We start from the raw sequence: 13622 nt of genomic DNA, 5'->3' as shown, positions 1-13622 counted from the left end.
AGCTGGAAAAACCGACAACAACGAGTGTCAGATCAACTGTGATTAGGCCAATCGGAAAGATTACTTGCTTCACGATTCGGAAGGGAAAATTTAGAATTTTGTATTTTTCTCCAATAATCTGACAAGAAGTTCTTATACCACTTGCAAGATTTTATAAGAAATCAAACCATTGAAGAAAAAGAAAAAATTCTACCAGATGCGTATCTATCACCATGGAGGATGAAAAGCTTTAGCGTGTGGTTATTCGTCTTTCACCTCCAAAGCTCTTGTCTTGATCTTAACCTTAGTCTTGCGCACAATCGGATGGTATGAGAAAATAGGCTAGGGTTTGGAGCGGGAACCTTGACCACATATTTATAATTCCTGATTCCATCATAGCCTATCATAATCATCGATGGAATCATATTGCTCTTTTAATTGGTCTCTACATATAAAACAAGTCCACACCATTTAACGTGCGTGATAAGACCCAAATATGTGCTAATAGAGACGTCTCAATTACCCGGTCACATTAATAGAACGATCACAACTTAATGGGTAATACAAACATCACTCAAGTCTTATTCGACAACATATAACGTTTAATTTTACAATCTATGTAGGTCCACCAACACAAAATTGCTTACAGGTAAGGCTTGGACGAGGTTTTACAGGTTGTATGAGCCTTCTGGTACTAATAGATTGAGCTTAATCGCTGCTATGGTGAACTATCTTAAATTTGAATCAATACCGTGCTAGTAGGAATAGAACGTCCCGGATTGTTTTCCATCATCCACATGACTATGAATGCAATTGGGCTGCAAGCATTGCCGCTCCAAGCGGAGTCAAAACATGATTGTTGAATCACGAAATTGTTCTTGCATGGAGGCATCGGGGTGTAACGAGAGCCGCAACGGCTTTTCTGCTGAAGAATGGGAATTAATGATACGAAGAGTTGATTCATCCTGGATTATTCAACCGTTAGATTTTTTGGAGGGTTCCAACCTAAAATCAATTGGCAATAGGTGAAGTAACCTCTAGAATATATTAACCAAGCTTGGGTGGCTTAGATAAGCGATGTGGGACAAAATCTAACACTCCCCCTCACGTGCAGCTCAAATGCACGTGAATGGGGATTATTCAACCGTTAGATTTTTTGGAGGGTTCCAACCTAAAATCAATTGGCAATAGGTGAAGTAACCTCTAGAATATATTAACCAAGCTTGGGTGGCTTAGATAAGCGATGTGGGACAAAGTCTAACACTCCCCCTCACGTGCAGCTCAAATGCACGTGAATGTGCGAATTGAGCTGACCAAGAGATTTGCTTCGGGCGATAGAGACTCTCCCACGAGAGATGAGATCACCCAAGACCTAGCACTGATACCGTGTTAAATACGAGAGAAGAAATGTTTTATTAAATACAATCACACTATACAATGAGCTCCTCTATTTATAGAGAAGAAAGAGCCTAATTAAGAAAGAAAATCATACCAATTAACTATATATGAAAGAAAATTATCCTAATTACAATCAAATCTCAATCTCAATATCACGATATGATTTATTATATCTATTTATTGTAACATTCCCCCTCAAACTCAAGTAAGTCTACCAACTTGAGTTTGGAAAAGCCCAGAGAAACCAGAAGTAACAAAGCCAAGCCAAGCCAAAAAGAGAAACCAGGAGCAGTCAAGCCAAGAAATCAGGAGTAGCTAGGAACCAGGAGAAGTTGGGAAGAAAACCAGGAGAAACTAACAAAAATCGAAAAACATAGAAGCCAGAAATCGAAAAGCCATGAGCACTGGTGGAGAAGAGGTATGGTGGTTGCAGGCACTGGAAAGTGTGAAGGAGATTAACAAACTAATTAACTAAGTGCCCGACAGACGGCAGTGAGGCTTAGGCCGTCCGCCAGGAACGAATATCCACAGGGCCAAAATCTTATAGCTCTGATACCATGTTAGATTTCTTGGAGGGTTCCAACCTAAAACCAATTGGCAATAGGTGGAATAGCCTCTAGAATATATTAACCAAGCTTGGGTGGCTTAGATGAGCGATATGGAACAAAGTATAACATCAACAATGAAAATCTCTGTACATGAAAAACTTGATTTTGTTGTTGCGAAACAAGAAATACATTATGATTCTACTCCTCTTGCCGTTAATCTTTATGCTTTCCCTATTCTTCATGGTTAAAGATAGGAATGATTCTAGTGGAAAAGCCGAGGCTCTCGTTTCACCCCAATATCTCCATGTGAGGAAAATTTTGTCATCCAACAACCATGTGTCGACTTGGCTTGAAGCGACAATTCTAGCGGCCCAATTGCATCCATCATCAGCCGGATCATGGTAAACAATCTAGGACGTTCTACTCCTCCTACCAAGGTATTGATTCACCTTACTTTGATCTTACGAGTTTGTCCTCCTTCTTTGAGCTGGAAGATTTTCTGTTATCCACAACGAATCCTTCCTCAATTTCTAATCAAGATTTTTAACAGTGTTGCGAAGCTTCCCGATCTCAAGACTAAGGTTCGCTATTTGTTTCCTCGACCACTGTTTTTCCTTTCATTATAGTGCAAATCGTCCAAGGGAGATTAGTAATAGAGAATTTCATTATAATGGATTAGATCAATATACCATTTTGAAACTCGATTTAATTGGGTGTTCTCGACTTGAAACTTCATTTAACACGACTCAAAAACTTCATTAGACGTTGTCATTGCAATTAAGGCTCCGTGCATCCATATTTTGATGTAAAAAGTTACGATGCAAAATGAATTTATCTACTGTATGTTATTTTCCACTCTTTGGCATCGAACTGTGGAAACAAATTCCAGGATTGGGTTGTGGCTATGGGAAGATTCATCTGACAGGTATAGAGAGGCACTGCGCCGTGTCAAGCTTGTTAAGAACATAGCAAATTATGATGCTAAAAGCCTAAAAGCCTAAATAAACAAACTAAAAGCCTAAATCCCTAACCCAAAAAAACAAAACTAAAAGCCTAACTCCGACGCACGACATCTTCCTGATTGGAGTGGATAACGTGTCATGACACTGACGTCTGAACCCCTTCTTGAAAGGGTTCGCGGCAGTTCCCATGCACAGCGGTAAATTTTGGTGAGAGGAATCAAAAAAGGACTCTTGCAAAATAAACATTAAACCAAACCAAACCGATCAAGTCCCAATTAACTGGGGTCAGCTACATAAATCATTTTTCTTCCTTAAGCTATGTCAAGGGATACTAGTTCACTCGAGTCTCAGACCCAATAGACTTATATCTTTGCGCACAACAGCATCTAATGTCAATTTAACTCTTCGTCTCTCTGTAGCATTGCTACCCAAAGTAACTCTATCTGCTCTTTTAACTACTGCATTTCCAGGTTTACGGTAGACATGTCCAAATCTCACTTTAGCCTAATTTTCCTCAACTTCTCCTCTATAGGTGTTACACCTACCATCTCACGAATCATTTCATTTCCAATCTTGTCTGTCTAGTTTTACCACAAATCCATCTCAGTATTCTCATTTCCGCTACACTCATCTTGCTCGTATAAGTACCCACTATTCTAGTGAACGGAAAACCCCCCAACCAGAGGTGAAGCGATCAAACCCCTTTCAGAAAGAAACAAACAAACAAATTAGTTCCAAGTTTCCCACTGGGGCGTTGGTATAACCAGCTAGTCAAAATTCAATAACTATACAACAAAAAACACATGTACACTCAAACTCTCACTTTAAGTGTGGAGTCCATACGTACTGTATGATGTGGCGTGTGGGTTTCAAATGTGTGAGAATTTGTGTGTATGTATTTGTGGTCATCAGGCTGTAGCATGAATGGTCAAATTTTCATTGTTAAATGGCCCATCTTCATGATTGGAGTGGACATCGCTTCAATTTTTCAGTGCCGAGGTACAAAGCCGTTCATTGCATTTTTGAACAGCTCAGATTTTGAGAGAGAAAAAAAAGAGATAAGTTGCGGTGAGATGAGAGAAAAGATTTCAATCCGAGCCATCGTCAAAATTCAATAACTATACAACAAAAAACACTTATACACACAAACTCTCATGTTAAGTGTGGAGTCCATACGTACTGATGTAGTGAGTGTAGATTCCAAATGTGTGAGAGTTTGTATGTATGTATTTGTGGTAGTCAGGCTGTAGAATGAATCGTCAAATTTTCACTGTTAAATGGCCCATCTTCATGATTGGAGTGGACATCGCTCCAATTTTTTAGTGCCGACGTACAGAGCCATTCATTGCATTTTTGAACGGTTCGGATTTTGAGAGAGATAAGTTGGGGTGAGATGAGATAAAAAATTTCAATCCGAGTCATCCAAAAATGTGCCGCGCGGGTACCAAATGGAATATACCGACCGGGTACCTAAAAGTTTCTCCCTAGAAAGGGTTCGCGGCAAAAAAATGTAAATTGTCAAACACGAAAAAGCAAAGGGACCAAGAAGGCTCTTTTTCGTTTTCGCTTTCGTTTGCCAATAAGTACTACTGCTATACTCCTCAGTAACTCTCCCTATTCTAATGAAGCTGAATCAAAACACATTCCACTATCAAAATCTAAGCCAAGTAGTGAAGATTAGCAGACACTAGCTTCTTTCATAAAAATCTGTGGAGTAGTAGTATTTGGTAATATGGGGGAAGGTTGGTTCAGAGACCTCCCGTAGGAGCTCCGTTCCAAAAATCCTCTTTGAAGGGGCATCCACTTGTCCTTCACTCTCTATTTCATTCCTCAAAAATATATACCTCTGGCTTCCATTGGCTTTGAGTGGATCATCGTACTTACCACCAACCACAACCACATAGACAGAGTTCACGCCACTGTACTAAGCTTGATCTACAATGATTCAACAAAACCTAGGTTGTTGCCGGATTTCAATGCTACGGGAAACAAAGCGGTAGAGGTTTACACCAGACGGGAAAGGGATAGTTGGCATTCAATGGAACTCGAACAGCGGACGACGTTGGAGGAGTTGGGAATGGACCCGGAAAATGAGGGTATAATTTCTGACTTGTTGAGATTTGTGAGGGATAAGGAGGAGTTTTTCAAGAAGGCAGGCAAGGATTGGAAGAGGGGTTACTTGTTCTGCGACTCTCCTGGTACTGATAGATCGAGCTTAATCGCTGCCATGGCGAACTTTCTTGAATTTGACATCTATCATTTGGATCTTACGGGTTTGACCTCCATCTCGGAACTGACGAATGTGCTGGTCTCCATCCGGAATCGCTCCTTAATTGTCATTCAAGATTTTGATCAATGGGCTGGGAAGCTTCCGGATTTCAAGACTGAGGTTAGCTATTTGTTTCTTTCGACCAATTTTTCTTTCCCCCCATTTTTAGTGCACATCTTCCCCTGGTTAATTGGTAGTAGCACTAGCGAGTAACATTCGCATAGAAGAGTAGTCCAAAAATAAAAAATCATGACTATAAGGAAAAAAAAAATCGCTAAAACGGGAAAAAATAGAAACAACTATTCACTCCGTCCTTTTAAAGTATTCTGATTCGTAATTTCATTTTATTAAGGAGATATCATTATTACACATTTTACATCAACTTTTATCTCTACTTTTCCTACTTACCCTCTATGGAGACATCATTATTACACTTTTACTCATTAACTTTTCAAAATAAAATCTACTTTTAGGGGCAAAATGGAAAACACACCAACTTTTATCCACTAACTTTACAAAATTGACACTTATTTAGGGACAATCCAAAATGAAATACTGAACACTAACAAAGGGACATAGGGAGTATCTTTATGCTCTCTCCTCTTAAATTTTTTTTTTATGAAAGTACAAGGAGATCCCCTCAATTATTATTTTTTCACGAATACCCCCTAACATTTAAAACTGTCTATACATACCTCCTTAACTATAACCGTTAACCAATTAGCACTCTTCTGTGTAAAAAAAAAAACCGTTACGACAAAGGTGTTAGCGTGGACAATTTTTATAGATGAAGGGATCAGTGTGGGAGATTTTTGAGAGGTAGAATCGTCATTTTCCCTCATTCCATTAGCAGAATTGTCTAAATTTTTATTTCATATAGTTGTGGGGTCTATATGGCGGTTTTTAATGCCAAGGGGTTTCTGTGGAAAAAAAGTGATAGTTGAGGGTGTCTCCGCGTACTTTCACTTCTCTCTTTTTCATGTTTGGTCCATGTTTTTATACTTATCTCATTCCCCTTGTTTTTTTTTTTATTGCTCGGCAATCTCATTCCCCTTGTTGAGACAAATGATTGATCCCAAAAAATTCGACGGAAAACGAAACAAAATTTTAGTGTCTATCTTACATGATTATTTTTTTTCCAAGTTCAGTCCATATATTTATACTTTTTGTAGAGACCCGTATTTTAGGCCTATATTTTTTTTTATATAATTGTACGGCTTGTCGAGATAAACGGTGTGGATATATGGAATGACGTATTTGTGGAAGGATATAAAGGTAAATGGATGAGAGGTGCATGTGTGAGTGTGTGGTGTGAGGGCATGGGATTATTCCCCCCCACCTCTATTATTTCTAGGGAACACTTTCCCCTTCTCATTCTTTTCCTCTCGGCTGTCTCTCTCTCTAATTCTCTCGTCTCTCTCCGGCTCTCATCTCTCTCTCCCGACCTCTCCATCAAAGCCCACCAAATTGGTGCAAAACCCATACAAACCCACCTCCATTTTGGCTTCTATACGCGACTTCAACCTTGAATCTCGTGGGTCTAGCTCGGAGGAGGAGTATTCAGTTTATTTCGAAGTTTGGAGAGCTAGGGCTTGCTCAAATTGCGTGGGTTTCGCTTCTCGACTTGAGGTAGGGAATTCTACCTCTCTTTATATGTTTTATGAGTGATTTGGTGCATGAATCGTGCTTGTAATGTCGTGTTTAAGTTTGGATTGAAAATTTGTAGTTGCTGTCAGAATTGTCTGTTTTTCCTGGATTCCTACCGGTAGGCCCGTCCTTTCTACCGGTAGAACGTTGTTACTTTACCAGAAAATCGATTCCCTACCGGTAGGAACTCTTCACCTACCGGTAGAACGATTGAGGAATTCCTTCGTAACCAGCTCAAACGTACAGCAGCAGCTCAAAAGCTGCTCAACGAATACAATTTCTACCGGTAGGAATTCCTTACCTACCGGTAGGTCAAGTACAAAAATTGTTTCGTCCAACTGTTGACCTTTCTGTTCCCAATTTCTACCGGTAGGAACTTCTCACCTACCGGTAGGTCAAGTGCTTCTACCGGTAGGAACTTTTTACCTACCGGTAGGTCAAGCGGTTTTGTTCAGATGTTGGCCCTTTTGTTTTCAAGTTCTACCGGTAGGACTTGCTTGCCTACCGGTAGGAGATTAGGAGTTTCACCTGCTTATTTGAGCTGCTGCAGTATCTTTCAGCTGCTTTCCTATATCTTTCAACTTACATGTCGAAGCCTCTCATCGACTCTAATGAGTTTGTCGTGTATTCTTCCAAGCGTTTTGGTGAGTATTGCTCGTTTCTCACTTAGAGTGGCATCCAATGGACTAGAGTGAACATGTCTAGGGATTCGATGAGTGGTATTGCAATCCGTTCTCTCTCTCGACTCGTAAAATTCTTAGATTCCTTTAGTACATGCTTTTACGGACTCCGAGTATATAAACTAGATAATCGGGCATCGTAGAGTCTAGTCGTGGATTAATATGTGGCGTGTGAAGGTACGGGAAATGTACTTAGAGGTACGGTGAGGACGCGTGAGATTATGGTGTACTTAAAGGAATAGGCGTGTAATAATAAATTAGTCCGAGTCTTGATATGGATGACAGTTAGGAACGGTTTGAGATGTAATCAACGTGGTAGATTGGTAGATTGTTTGGAATGCTTGAAGTGAAAATTGATGTGAGAAAGAATTGTTTGAAATGATGAAATAACTAGTGTCCTCTCGACTCGTCAAGCCTTTTAATCCTTTGACACTCTCTCTATGAGGCTCAAGTGTAGAAACTAACGGATAAAGTATGGTAGGATTATATGTACGGGCTTAGTATGCTATGTCAAACGTGAGTGGCTAAATTAATGAAAAGGCATGAACACGTATATTTGTGGAGTCACGTAATGATTAATTAAAATTCAGTGGTATAACCGTCAAAGGGATGATGAAATTGATTATGAAATGATGTCGATTATGAAAGGCGTGAAAGGTGACCCAAGTGGTCGTTATTGAGGGAAAAGACTCGGGGTGACCCTACGCTCGAGGGAACTAGACCCGAGGTGACCCAACTGATTCATATTATTGGAGGAAAAGACTCGGGGTGACCCTACGCTCGAGGGAACTAGACCCGAGGTGACCCCAACTAATTATTATTATTAAGGGAAAAGACTCGGGGTGACCCTGCGCTCGAGGGAACTAGACCCGAGGTGACCCTAGTGATGATTGATGGGAAATACCGGATTAAAAGAAAGGAAAGGTTTTGCAATAAAGGGATTTAATGTAGATCAATGTGGACACGAGAAAGATTGTACTACCATACGAAGAATAATAAGATATTTTGATTTGATCATAGACAAATGTGGAATGACGTGAGTTTAATAACATAACTAGTTAAAGAAGTAAACGGATAGTGACATTGATCTGAAGTCTAGGACTCTTAGGCGATAATTCGCAGCTTGTTGGTAGTCATGTGCGGTATAGGCGTATCTGTCAGTACTCATTCATTCTTAGTGCATGATTCATTCAAACTACATATAGCTTGAGCTTAGAATTCTCTACTGGGCTAGTGTAGCTCAACCAAATCTTTCTTTTCAGGTTCTGATGCCGGGCAATAGATTGCATGCATTGTGTGCTTGACAGTAAAAGTCTTTTGGAAGCTGACATCACTGGTTATTTCGTCATCTTTGTGAAGATCTCATTTTGTTAAAGGTGGTTTTGTAACTTATTATTACTAAATTTTCTTTTGACTAAAGTTGTAATTATCTAAACTTAAGGACTTGTTTGTAAATTAAACAGGTGGGAAACTCATTTGGGTAACGTACATGATATGCGAGGTTTCTCTTTTATTGAAATGTATTACTTAATTATGTTGAAAATCGAGGGCGTGACAACTTGGTATCAGAGCGTAAGTTTAGAATACCTTGAGACCGTGGGGAGACTTTTGGTCTCATGGGTTCAAAAAAAAAAAATTTGCTGCATCTTTTTACAAAATCACATGTGTGCTTGCATGAAGAGTCAGTATGTCGATGTGACATTGCATATATATATCACGATAGAGTGGCGCAAAATTGTTGACTTTGGTTGGAAAGGTTGGAGACCTATAGCACATAATTAGGTGGCTAATGTTGATGATTTCATTTCTTATGCTTCCATAGTAGGATGTCTTCAAGACGTGGAGATAGGTGTGGTGAAACCAGGGATAGTGAGCACCAGGGCTGTAGTGCAAACGGAGAGAATGAAGTGAGTCAATGTGCCAAGGATGAAGTGATGTTTCCTGAGATTGTTGAGTGTGGGAAAGGTGTCGAGACACTGGAAGGTGCGCAAGGTGGTGTGAATGTGGGAGAAACTAGGCATCGAGTCGTTACCACAAGATCATCTTCAGAGAGTGTTGAGAGTTCAGGAAGGAAGAAACCTAGAGTATCAGATCACTTTATTCAGGACCAGCAGGGCTTTAAGCCACCTTTTTATATCGGGACTCCAAGAGCTCTTCTCAAGTGTCAGACTGTGTGTTATCGATGTCGTCAGCTTGGTCATATTCGTTCTCAATGCCCATGGCGTGGGGGATCTTGTTATACTTGCGGTGAACGTGGCCACATGGCAAGGAATTGTCTTCGGGAATTGGGAGTACCTGGTGAGTCGAGCTCAATGCAGCAGGATACATATACGTCGAAACAACAACAGATGCAGTTCCGTAGCTAAACTACCACTTCCTCATATTCTCTAGCTCTTAGAAACGTCGCTTGTTGAGGTATTGTCTTTTTCTAGTTGTTTTACTCATTCTTTACAATACTTTTGATTTGGAAGCATTTCACTCATTGAGAATCCTATTCTTGTCCATGTTTGGAATAGAAAATAAGAAATCTTAGTCCACGCGTGTTGAGAAATATCGATAGATCATATTTGCCCAGATTAGAGGTTAATCATTCCATATTGAAGTGTTGTCCTTGACCTCTTTAAATTGTTTATATCGAGATTTGGTTTGATTTGGACAGGGATTGTTTGTATCCATGATGATTGGTGACATCTCAAATGTGATTTTAGAAGAGTTGTTTCTTTTATTACCATCTTTCGTTGGCCAAGCTAAATATTGTTAGAATTGTATCGTAATTTATTCTTCCGTGAAGTCCAGTGGGTGGATGACCCGTTATAATTCTCAGTATTTAAGTCAATTGTCATACAATCCCTTCCTAGCTTTTCTTGGACATATTTAAATTCTTGTAGCGAAGTATCTTATGACACTGTTGCTATCAAATTTGAAAAGTGTTTCTCGTTCCCTATTCAAGGTCTTATTTGACATCATCCTGCTTGAGATAAATTTTCATTGGTCAGTTTAGATTTCCTTGATGCGATTATCATTTTTGTCGTTTGCTTGTAACCGTTATCCCATATGAGTATTTAATTTGCAAACATCAATCTATTGAACCCAACCTTTGACTATGTACCGTATGAAATACAAATTCGTTAGCACTATCAAAATTTAGACCTTGTTCCCATTATTGCCTGCTTGGGCCATCATCCATTTTGGTCCCATGACTAAGAAGTCATATGATTTGAACTCATATCCGTTTTGTATCTGTTTGTTTGCCCTTGCCTGTTTGGTTGGTTCGAATTTCCATTGTTGGAGTCAATCTTGTGGTGACATATCTATTGATGTCTATTCATTGACACCGTTCAATACAAATTCAATTGTGGAAATTTCTTTCAGTGGTATTTTACTCTGTCGTGGTTCCTCAATTCTGGAGGCACATGATTCATCTTGTAATGCTTAGTCTCAAATTGTTGAAAGTTCTACTCATTTCTAGTATGGGAAATTTCCTATTTTGGATCAATTGGTTTGCGAGAGATCAGTCTCATTACCTAGTACTTATTCTTAATATCGAAATCTTTTGTTTGAGAAACGTTATCCGTTGACTCCCCTGACTTGTAGAGCAATAAGAGAGTTATGATCTGTCACTTCAAATTTCTTGGGTTATCATAAAAAGGTAGTTTGAATTGTTGCCAAACCGCCCTAAAGATTCCGCGTGTTCTCTAAATTTCGGATGCCTCGTTACCATTCTTCCAATTCTTGATTAACACTGCTTGAGTTTTGTAGCTTATTCGTTTCGTTTGAGATGACAAATCGAATCCTTCTCGAAATATAGAATGACCCAACCTAGAGTGAAAATTTGGTGCGACTTTTAGAAGGATTGGCTTGTGTTATGGACCCGCTAAAACAATTAATTCGATTCGCCAACGATAGTTGGAAGCTCGAGGGAGAATGACCGAAAAGAGAAAGGTAAAGATCGTCAAAGATTGCTAACTGCGGAGGGTTGACCAAAGGATTGTGTTGACCGTCGACGTCACCTAATGTTATTTGAAGAAGGAGAATCATGAATTTCGTAAAGCATAGTTGCGTTGGGGTTTGTCTCGTTCTGGCAGAAAGGAAGCGTTCACCGTAAGAAGGATAGTTTAAGTGTCGGACACTATGTACATGTTTTGGGATACCCAGGCGACAACCGGTGAAATCCACTTGGAAGAGGCGCTTGATCACCGCCCATTCTAGATGGAAGTCTCGGGAAGTCAAATGGATTATCTGATTATACTTAGGAGGTAAGATCTCTATGGTGAGATAGATAATTGTGTATAGGATTTGTATAATAAAGAAAAGTTTAGAAACTGTGAATCGTTTGACGTTGCCGCCTAACTTTTTCAAAATATGTGACGCATTCTGTGTACGGAGATTGAGGAGGTATGAAATAAATCCATTGCATGTGTTAGAGAGGTCCGAAATTGAATTAGGAGCTCAAGTGTCCTATGATGAGAAACCGATGCGTACCGTAGACTCGTGTAATCCATTGTTGAAGGGTAAGCCGATGTTGTTAGTGCATGGTTACGTGGAAATGGGGGTACGAAGTTCAAAGGATATACGCGTGTTTGTTGTGGTCTGCTTGATATGAATCTAGTCATAGACTTTGATGGTTATTGAATTGTTGTATAATGGATAGTGTTACAGTTGGAGTATGTTGATGTGATGCTTGGCATGATTAGGCTTGCCTTATCTAATTTCGAGGACGAAATTTTTTTTTAAGGAGGGTAGGGTGTAGAGACCCGTATTTTAGGCCTATATTTTTTTTTATATAATTGTACGGCTTGTCGAGATAAACGGTGTGGATATATGGAATGACGTATTTGTGGAAGGATATAAAGGTAAATGGATGAGAGGTGCATGTGTGAGTGTGTGGTGTGAGGGCATGGGATTATTCCCCCCCACCTCTATTATTTCTAGGGAACACTTTCCCCTTCTCATTCTTTTCCTCTCGGCTGTCTCTCTCTCTAATTCTCTCGTCTCTCTCCGGCTCTCATCTCTCTCTCCCGACCTCTCCATCAAAGCCCACCAAATTGGTGCAAAACCCATACAAACCCACCTCCATTTTGGCTTCTATACGCGACTTCAACCTTGAATCTCGTGGGTCTAGCTCGGAGGAGGAGTATTCAGTTTATTTCGAAGTTTGGAGAGCTAGGGCTTGCTCAAATTGCGTGGGTTTCGCTTCTCGACTTGAGGTAGGGAATTCTACCTCTCTTTATATGTTTTATGAGTGATTTGGTGCATGAATCGTGCTTGTAATGTCGTGTTTAAGTTTGGATTGAAAATTTGTAGTTGCTGTCAGAATTGTCTGTTTTTCCTGGATTCCTACCGGTAGGCCCGTCCTTTCTACCGGTAGAACGTTGTTACTTTACCAGAAAATCGATTCCCTACCGGTAGGAACTCTTCACCTACCGGTAGAACGATTGAGGAATTCCTTCGTAACCAGCTCAAACGTACAGCAGCAGCTCAAAAGCTGCTCAACGAATACAATTTCTACCGGTAGGAATTCCTTACCTACCGGTAGGTCAAGTACAAAAATTGTTTCGTCCAACTGTTGACCTTTCTGTTCCCAATTTCTACCGGTAGGAACTTCTCACCTACCGGTAGGTCAAGTGCTTCTACCGGTAGGAACTTTTTACCTACCGGTAGGTCAAGCGGTTTTGTTCAGATGTTGGCCCTTTTGTTTTCAAGTTCTACCGGTAGGACTTGCTTGCCTACCGGTAGGAGATTAGGAGTTTCACCTGCTTATTTGAGCTGCTGCAGTATCTTTCAGCTGCTTTCCTATATCTTTCAACTTACATGTCGAAGCCTCTCATCGACTCTAATGAGTTTGTCGTGTATTCTTCCAAGCGTTTTGGTGAGTATTGCTCGTTTCTCACTTAGAGTGGCATCCAATGGACTAGAGTGAACATGTCTAGGGATTCGATGAGTGGTATTGCAATCCGTTCTCTCTCTCGACTCGTAAAATTCTTAGATTCCTTTAGTACATGCTTTTACGGACTCCGAGTATATAAACTAGATAATCGGGCATCGTAGAGTCTAGTCGTGGATTAATATGTGGCGTGTGAAGGTACGGGAAATGTACTTAGAGGTACGGTGAGGACGCGTGAGATTATGGTGTACTTAA

At 40.1% G+C, this 13622-nt stretch overlaps 1 protein-coding gene across 1 annotated transcript in view; it reads left to right on the top strand.

Annotated features, from left to right (window-relative positions):
- The window catches only part of LOC131326911 (uncharacterized), a 106619-nt gene that overhangs the window by 80650 nt on the left and 12347 nt on the right, over positions 1–13622 (top strand). The gene's annotated exons all lie outside the window — the stretch shown is intronic.

This window comes from Rhododendron vialii, chromosome 5a, assembly GCF_030253575.1.
Source record: "Rhododendron vialii isolate Sample 1 chromosome 5a, ASM3025357v1".
NCBI lineage: Eukaryota > Viridiplantae > Streptophyta > Magnoliopsida > Ericales > Ericaceae > Rhododendron > Rhododendron vialii.
The sequence above is the reverse complement of the archived record's forward strand: the minus strand, read 5'-3'. Positions and strand labels throughout refer to the sequence as shown.